Here is a 7,664-nt window from a genome sequence, read left to right on the forward strand (position 1 = left end):
GCTTTCCAGGAATGCGTCCATTTCTTCTAGATTGCCTAATTTATTGGCGTATAGCTGCTCATAGTATGTTTTTAAAATCGTTTGTATTTCCTTGGTGTTGGTAGTGATCTCTCCTTTCTCATTCATGATTTTATTAATTTGAGTCTTCTCTCTCTTCTTTTTAATAAGGCTGGCTAATGGTTTATCTATCTTATTAATTCTTTTTTTTTTTTTTTTTTTTTTTTTTTTTTTTTTCATCCAACAAGAAGCCATAACTTTATTAATGATAGAAACAGTACAAATTTCAAACCAAGCTGCAGTTATTCTTTTGAAACACCAAAAAAAAAGTCCTCGTTTTCATACGGTTACATTGTTAATTCCATAATAGCATTTACAATATCATTACTGTTGTTCTTCAGGGCTCGAACTGCCTTTGCTCTTGACACATTTGCTTGTGACATGACCAATTCTATGTCCTTAACCTCTACACCCGTTTCATCAACCTCTTCTTCTTCACTCTCCTCTTGTACAGTTGGAGTCTGTGTGTTTTCTTGAATGTTTGAGACAGCTTCACCTTGAACTTTGAATTTCTCAGCAGCTGCTAGTTGTGCTTGCTGAGATAAGTCCTCAATCTTGGCTTCCCCAAAAACTATGTAGGTATCTGAAGCTGGGCTCTTGTAGACATCTGGTTTTGTGATGACAAACAGGATATTCTTAGATTTCCGGATAGTGACTCTTGTAACCCCTGTAACCTGTCGAAGACCCAGTTTGGACATAGCCTTTCGTGCCTTCTTTTCACTCCGGCTCTGTTTTGCTTTACTGACTGGTTCTTCATCGATTTCAGCTGCTGCTGCCAGCTGGGCTTGTTGTGTGGTTGCTTGTGTGGAATCCTGTTCCTCAAGCTCTGGTACTGATTCATCACTGTCAGATTCTGTTCCAGACCCTGTCTCAGCCTGGGGCTGTGGCAACTCCTGCTCTGTAGCAGGGACGGTTTCTGTGGCTTCACCAGGCATTTTGTGCGCGGAACGCGGAACCAAGATGGCGGCGGAAAGAGAGCGAGCGAGAGCGTGACCCACGCCTGTTGCAGGAGTATCTTATTAATTCTTTCAAAGAACCAACTCCTGGTTCTGTTGATCTGTTCCACAGTTCTTCTGGTCTCGATTTCGTTGAGTTCTGCTCGAATCTTTATTAACTCCCTTCTTCTCTTGGGTGTAGGATCTATTTGCTGTTTTTTCTCTAGCTCCTTTATGTGTAAGGTCAGCTTTTGTATTTGAGTTCTTTCCAGTTTTTGAATGGATGCTTGTATTGCGATGTATTTCCCCCTTAGGACTGCTTTTGCTGCATCCCAAAGATTTTGAACAGGTTGTATCTTCATTCTCATTAGTTTCCATGAATCTTTTTAATTCTTCCTTAATTTCCTGGTTGACCCTTTTATCTTTTAGCAGGATGGTCCTTAACCTCCACGTGTTTGAGGTCCTTCCAAACTTCTTGTTGTGATTTAGTTCTAATTTCAAGGCATTATGGTCTGAGAATATGCAGGGGACAATCCCAATCTTTTGGTATCGGTTCAGACCCGATTTGTGACCCAATATGTGGTCTATTCTGGAGAAAGTTCCATGTGTGCTTGAGAAGAATGTGTATTCAGTTGAGTTTGGATGTAAAGTTATGCAGATATCTGTGAAATCCATCTGGTTCAGTGTATCATTTAAAGCTCTCGTTTCTTTGGAGATGTTGTGCTTAGAAGACCTATCGAGTATAGAAAGAGCTAGATTGAAGTCACCAAGTATAAGTGTATTATTATCTAAGTATTTCTTCACTTTGGTTAATAATTGATTGATATATTTGGCAGCTCCCACATTTGGGGCATATATATTGAGGATTGTTAAGTCCTCTTGTTGAATAGATCCTTTAAGTATGATATAGTGTCCCTCTTCATCTCTCACTACAGTCTTCGGGGTAAATTTTAGTTTATCTGATATAAGGATGGCTACCCCTGCTTTCTTTTGAGGACCATTCGAATGGTAAATGGTTCTCCAACCTTTTATTTTCAGGCTGTAGGTGTCCTTCTGTCTAAAATAAGTCTCCTGTAGACAGCAAATAGATGGGTCCTGCTTTTTTATCCAGTCTGAAACCCTGCGCCTTTTGATGGGGTCATTAAGCCCGTTCACATTCAGAGTTACTATTGAGAGATATGAGTTTAGTGTCATCATGATATCTATTCAGTCCTTGTTTTTGTGGACTGTTCCACTGAACTTCTTCTTAAAGGGGAATTTTAAGAGTCCCCCTTAAAATTTCTTGCAGAGCTGGTTTGGAGGTCACATATTCTTTTAGTTGCTGCCTGTCTTGGAAGCTCTTTATCTCTCCTTCCATTTTGAATGAGAGCCTTGCTGGGTAAAGTATTCTTGGTTGCATGTTCTTCTCATTTAGGACCCTGAATATATCCTGCCAGCCCTTTCTGGCCTGCCAGGTCTCTGTGGAGAGGTCTGCTGTTACCCTAATACTCCTCCCCATAAAAGTCAGGGATTTCTTGTCTCTTGCTGCTTTAAGGATCTTCTCTTTATCTTTGGAATTTGCAAGCTTCACTATTAAATGTCGAGGTGTTGAACGGTTTTTATTGATTTTAGGGGGGGATCTCTCTATTTCCTGGATCTGAATGCCTGTTTCCTTTCCCAGATTAGGAAAGTTTTCAGCTAGAATTTGTTCAAATACATATTCTGGCCCTCTGGCCCTTTCGGCGCCCTCGGGAACCCCAATTAAACGTACGTTTTTCTTTCTCAGGCTGTCGTTTATTTCCCTTAATCTATCCTCATGGTCTTTTAATTGTTTGTCTCTTTTTTCCTCAGTTTCCCTCTTTGCTATCAACTTGTCTTCTAGGTCACTCACTCGTTCTTCCACCTCGTTAATCCTCGTCGTGAGGACTTCTAGTTTGGATTGCATCTCATTCAATTGATTTTTAATTTCTGCCTGATTAGCTCTAAATTCTACAGTCATGAAGTCTCTTGAGTCCTTTATACTTTTTTCTAGAGCCACCAGTAGCTGTATAATAGTGCTTCTGAATTGGCTTTCTGACATTGAATTGTAATCCAGATTTTGTAACTCTGTGGGAGAGAGGACTGTTTCTGATTCTTCCTTTTGAGGTAAGGTTTTCCTTCTAGTCATTTTGCTCAGTGCAGAGTGGCCGAAAGCAAGTTGTATTGGGAAAAAGAGAAAAAGAGAGGAGAGAAAGGAGGAAAGAAAAGAGAAAGAGAAAAAAAAGGGAAGAAAAAGAAAACGAAAAGAAAAAAAAAAGAAAAAGAGAAAGAAAAAGAAAGAAAAAAAAGGGGGTGGGGGAAGGAAACAAATCAAAAAGCAAAACAAAACAAAACAAAACAAAACAAAAAAAGAACCACGGGGGAGTATCTTCTGATTCTGTGTACTTTAAGTCCCTTGGCTTCTCCTGGAAGTTGTCTGTCTAGCTGGTGTTCTGGGGGAGGGGCCTGTTGTGCTGATTTTCAGGTGTTAGCACCTGGGGGAGCTGCTCTGCCCCTGCCTGGTGCAGGGCTCAGTGGGGGTTGTTTACCCCGTGAGGCCGCAGGAGGAACAGCCCCAGTGGCGGGGCCAGCTTTGGAAACCTGGATTCAGCCCCCACAGTAACTCCGGAGCTCTCCGTCTGCAGGGCCTGGAGGCTCCGGGGCGGGGCCGCTGATCTGCTCAGCTGGGGCAGGAGCGTCTTCGCTGTCCTGGGCCCTCCCGGCCTCTGCCTGTCCCGGGGGAGGCGGGATCCTGGGCTGTGTCCCGGCGCCCTGTGCTCCGGAGCCTGCGCTGTTGGATTCGCGCTCCCGGGCCGCGCAACCCCCTCCGCGGAGCTGCCGCCGGAGCCCCTCCGAGCTGCTCCTGGAACCGCGCAGCCCCCTCTGCACGGAGCCTCTTCCTCTGCCCGAGCCCCTCCGAGCTGCTCCCGGGGCCGCGCAGCCCCCTCCGCGGAGCCGCCGCCCGAGCCCCTCCGAGCTGCTCCGGGTCCCGCCGTTCGCGCTGCAGCCCTTAGGGAGCTCGGCGCACTCTCCTGGGCGCGCAGTTGCTCTGTTACTGTCTCAGGAAACCCGAGAGCATCCCCGCCCTCCCGGGTCCTGCTCCACCTCCCTGCGGGCCCCTTTCCGCCCGGGAAGGTCGGTGCAGCTCCTGCTCCTCCGGGATGGGGCTCTCCTGTCCTGGGGACACTCGCCCCGGCCTCAGCCCGGCTCCTCGCGGGGCCCCTCCCCCTTGGAGGCCTTTGTTCCTTTATTTCTTTTTCCCCGTCTCCTACCTTGATAGATGCGCGAACTCTTCTCACTGTAGCATTCCAGCTGGTCTCTCTTTAAATCTCAGGCCGAATTGATAGATTTTCAGGATAATTTGAAGGTTTTCTAGGTAATTTGGTGGAGACAGGTGATTTGGGGACCCTACTCTTCCACCATCTTGCTCCTCCCCCCAGTATTCATTCTCCTATGACTGGCTGATTTCACTCAGTGTAAGGGCCTCCAGGTTCATCCATGTCGTTATATATGGCAGGATTTCCTTCTTATCCAAGGCTGAATAATATTCCCTCTTACATATATACCATGCTTTTAATCCATTCATTGGTTCGTGGATATTTAAATTGTCTTACATTTTGGCTATTGTGAATAGTGCTGCAATGAACATGGAGTGCTAAGATCTTGATTTCAGTTTTTTTGAATAAATGCCAAGAAGTGAAGTTGTTGGATTACATGGCAATTCTATTTTTAATTTTTTGAAGAATCTCTGTCCTGTTTTTCAGACTGGCTGCATCATTTGGCATTCACACCAACGGTGCATAAAATTTCCAATTTCTCCGCAACTTCAACAACATTTACTGTCTTTTGTTTTGGGGATAATAGCTCTTCTAATAGGTATGAAGTGATATCTCATTGTGACTTGGCTTTCTTTTTCCTGATGTTTAGTGATGTTGAGCATCTTCCCGTATACTTGTTGACCATTTGTATGTCTTCCTTTAGAGAAATGTTTATTCAGTCCCTTTCCTTGCTTTTTTTTTTTTTTTTTTTTCCAACTGAGTTCACTTTGTTGCTATTAAATTGTAGGAGTTCCTTAGGTGTTTTGGAAATTAACACCATAATAGATCTATGGTTTGCTAATATTTTCTCCTATTCTATAGGTTGCCTTTATACTCTATTGATTGTATCCTTCACTATGCAGAAACATTTTAGTTTGATATAGTTTCATGTATCTATTTAGCTTTTATTGTTTGTACTTTTGGTATTATATCCATGAACTCATTGTCAAGACCAATGAAATGAAGATTTCCCCTATGTTTTCTCCTGTAAGTCATACAGTTTCAATCTTAAGTTTAACTGCTTAATCTGTTTTGAATTAATTCTTGTATACATTTGTAAAGAGTCCAACTTCATTCTTTCACATGTGGATACCAGTTTTCCCAACAATATCCATAAGAGACTTTCCTTTTCCCAGCATATTCCTAGCACCTGTGTGAATTTCAGTTGACTTTTTTTGCATGACTTTATTTCTGGGCTCTCGTTCCGTGGGTCTAAATGTCTACTTTATTCCAGCATCAGTCTGTTTAAATTACTATAGTTTAAAATAGATATTGAACTGAAGAAGTGTGATGCTTCCAGGTTTATTCTTTTTTTTAAGTTTTTTTTTTTTTTTTTCTGTCAGTGGCCTTCTGAATTACATATAAGTTTTGGAATTATCTTTTCTGTCTTTATGGAAAATGCCTATGGGACTTTTAGAGGGATTGGAATGGTTTTGTTTCGGAATATACCCAGCTTTAGTAACACAAACCAGTGCAACATCCTGACACAACCTTCCCAGAAAGGGAGATTTATACAGTATCTTTCTCTTTCTGACTTAAGTCACTTAGCATGATTCCTTAAGTTCCATCTATGTTGGAAATGGCAGGATTTACCTTTTTATGACTGAATAATATTCCATTGTGTGTGTCTCTATACAAATTAACAAAAGAAAATAATTAAAGCATATCAATATAAAAACAATGAAACAAAAAAGGAAGTTAACAAAAGGGGAAATGAGTGACAAAATAACTATAGAACAAGCAGAAAGTAACTACCAAAATTGCAAATCCTTCTCTACCAGTGATTATTTTAAATGTATTTCTTTTGTTTACTAATTGAATGAGACCTATTTTATACCGTATTATTCTGCGGCCTTGTTAATTTTTCCTCCCATATGTCTTTCTTTTTTTGTCTTTTATTGTAGCATTGTTTATCTTTTATTCCTTGAGTTCACTAATTTACTTTTTAGCAATGACTAATCTGCTAACCAACAGGTTTTTGGTTTTTAATGATTCCTAAAAATTATATTTGATTATTTTTCAAATCCCTTAGTTGAAAATCCCTGTATCTTTTTATCTGTATGCTATTCCCCTCATGTGTAACCTTAAATAATATTTTAACCTACTTTTAATATTATATCTAATTACTATAATACAATTCTTTCATATTTTAATTCTGTTATTTGTCTCTTCTGAAACCTGCTTAGATTGTCTTGTGTAGGATTTCAGACTTATTTTCTTTTGAAATCCATCTTGTCAAGTCTGTAAGACCTAAACTAAGAACATACTCTTCCAGAAGGAATTTGCAAATATAAATTTTGGTATCTGTCAAGCTAGTCTTCAGCTTTGGATTTTCTGATCACACATGTAGTATAACTCCAATCCACAAACCTATTTGAAGTTTGTGTTTATTAATTCTTGGAGATCTTTTTCTCATACAAAGCCTAGACCAAGATAGACAAAAATAGTTGCAATGTCTTTCCTGGTGGTTAATTTTTTCATCTAGGGAATTTATTCAAACCTAAGGGTTTAAACCTTTGGGGGAGGGGTTTTCCAACTTTATATGGGAAATTCAGTTCTTGGTGTCTATTTTAGGAAGGTATAAGCCTTTCTCCCTACCTCTTCTGTAGTCAATGTAACTAAGAATATAGACAGAGTGCCTGGATGGCACAGTCTGTTGAGCACTTGACTCTTGGTTTTGGCTCAGGTCCTAATCTCAAGGTTGTGAGATCCAGCCCAGCCTCAGGCTCTGTGCTCAGTACAGAGTCTGCTTGAGATTTCTTTTCCCTCTCCCTTTTCCCTTCCCACTCATGCCTGCTCTCTCTCTCCCTAATAAATAAATAAATTTTAAAAATAATATATAGATCATATAGCAATTTAAACACTATTTTTAAAAAAGCAGAGTATCACCTCCCAAATAATTTTACTACTCTCCTGATTTCCATCTCTATGTTTCTATTTCATTTCCTGGGGATCTCCAAGTGTGTGTGTGTGTGTGTGTGTGTGTGTGTGTGCGTGTTTGTGTGTATATAAGAAAGAGAGACAGAAAAGACACAAAGAGAGAGAATGTGTTTTGAAGGATATATGTTATGTAGTAATCCAGCATTTCTGAGGATTGTTAAAGTAGGAGGATTTTTCAGATTATCTTGTTTGCCTTCATTTTACATCTCCAATTCCAATATAGAGTCAGATCTTATAAGAGTATTTGTAGCTTCCTGTCCTGTGCTTACGCTGAAGATATAAACAATGGCTAAGAAACTAGTCGAGAGCTTTATTTAATGCCCATTTGTAAGGACGGATTAATATCTTTGCCACAACTTTCTATAAAGTCCTTCTCTCAGTAACCATCAACAATAACACAAATTCGTTGTCTGCTGTC

General features: G+C 40.6%; 1 pseudogene; it reads right to left on the reverse strand.

Annotated features, from left to right (window-relative positions):
• Window positions 233-1,056, reverse strand: LOC613013 (nascent polypeptide associated complex subunit alpha pseudogene; annotated as a pseudogene).

The sequence above is a fragment of the Canis lupus genome, chromosome 7, assembly GCF_011100685.1.
Source record: "Canis lupus familiaris isolate Mischka breed German Shepherd chromosome 7, alternate assembly UU_Cfam_GSD_1.0, whole genome shotgun sequence".
Taxonomy (NCBI): domain Eukaryota; kingdom Metazoa; phylum Chordata; class Mammalia; order Carnivora; family Canidae; genus Canis; species Canis lupus.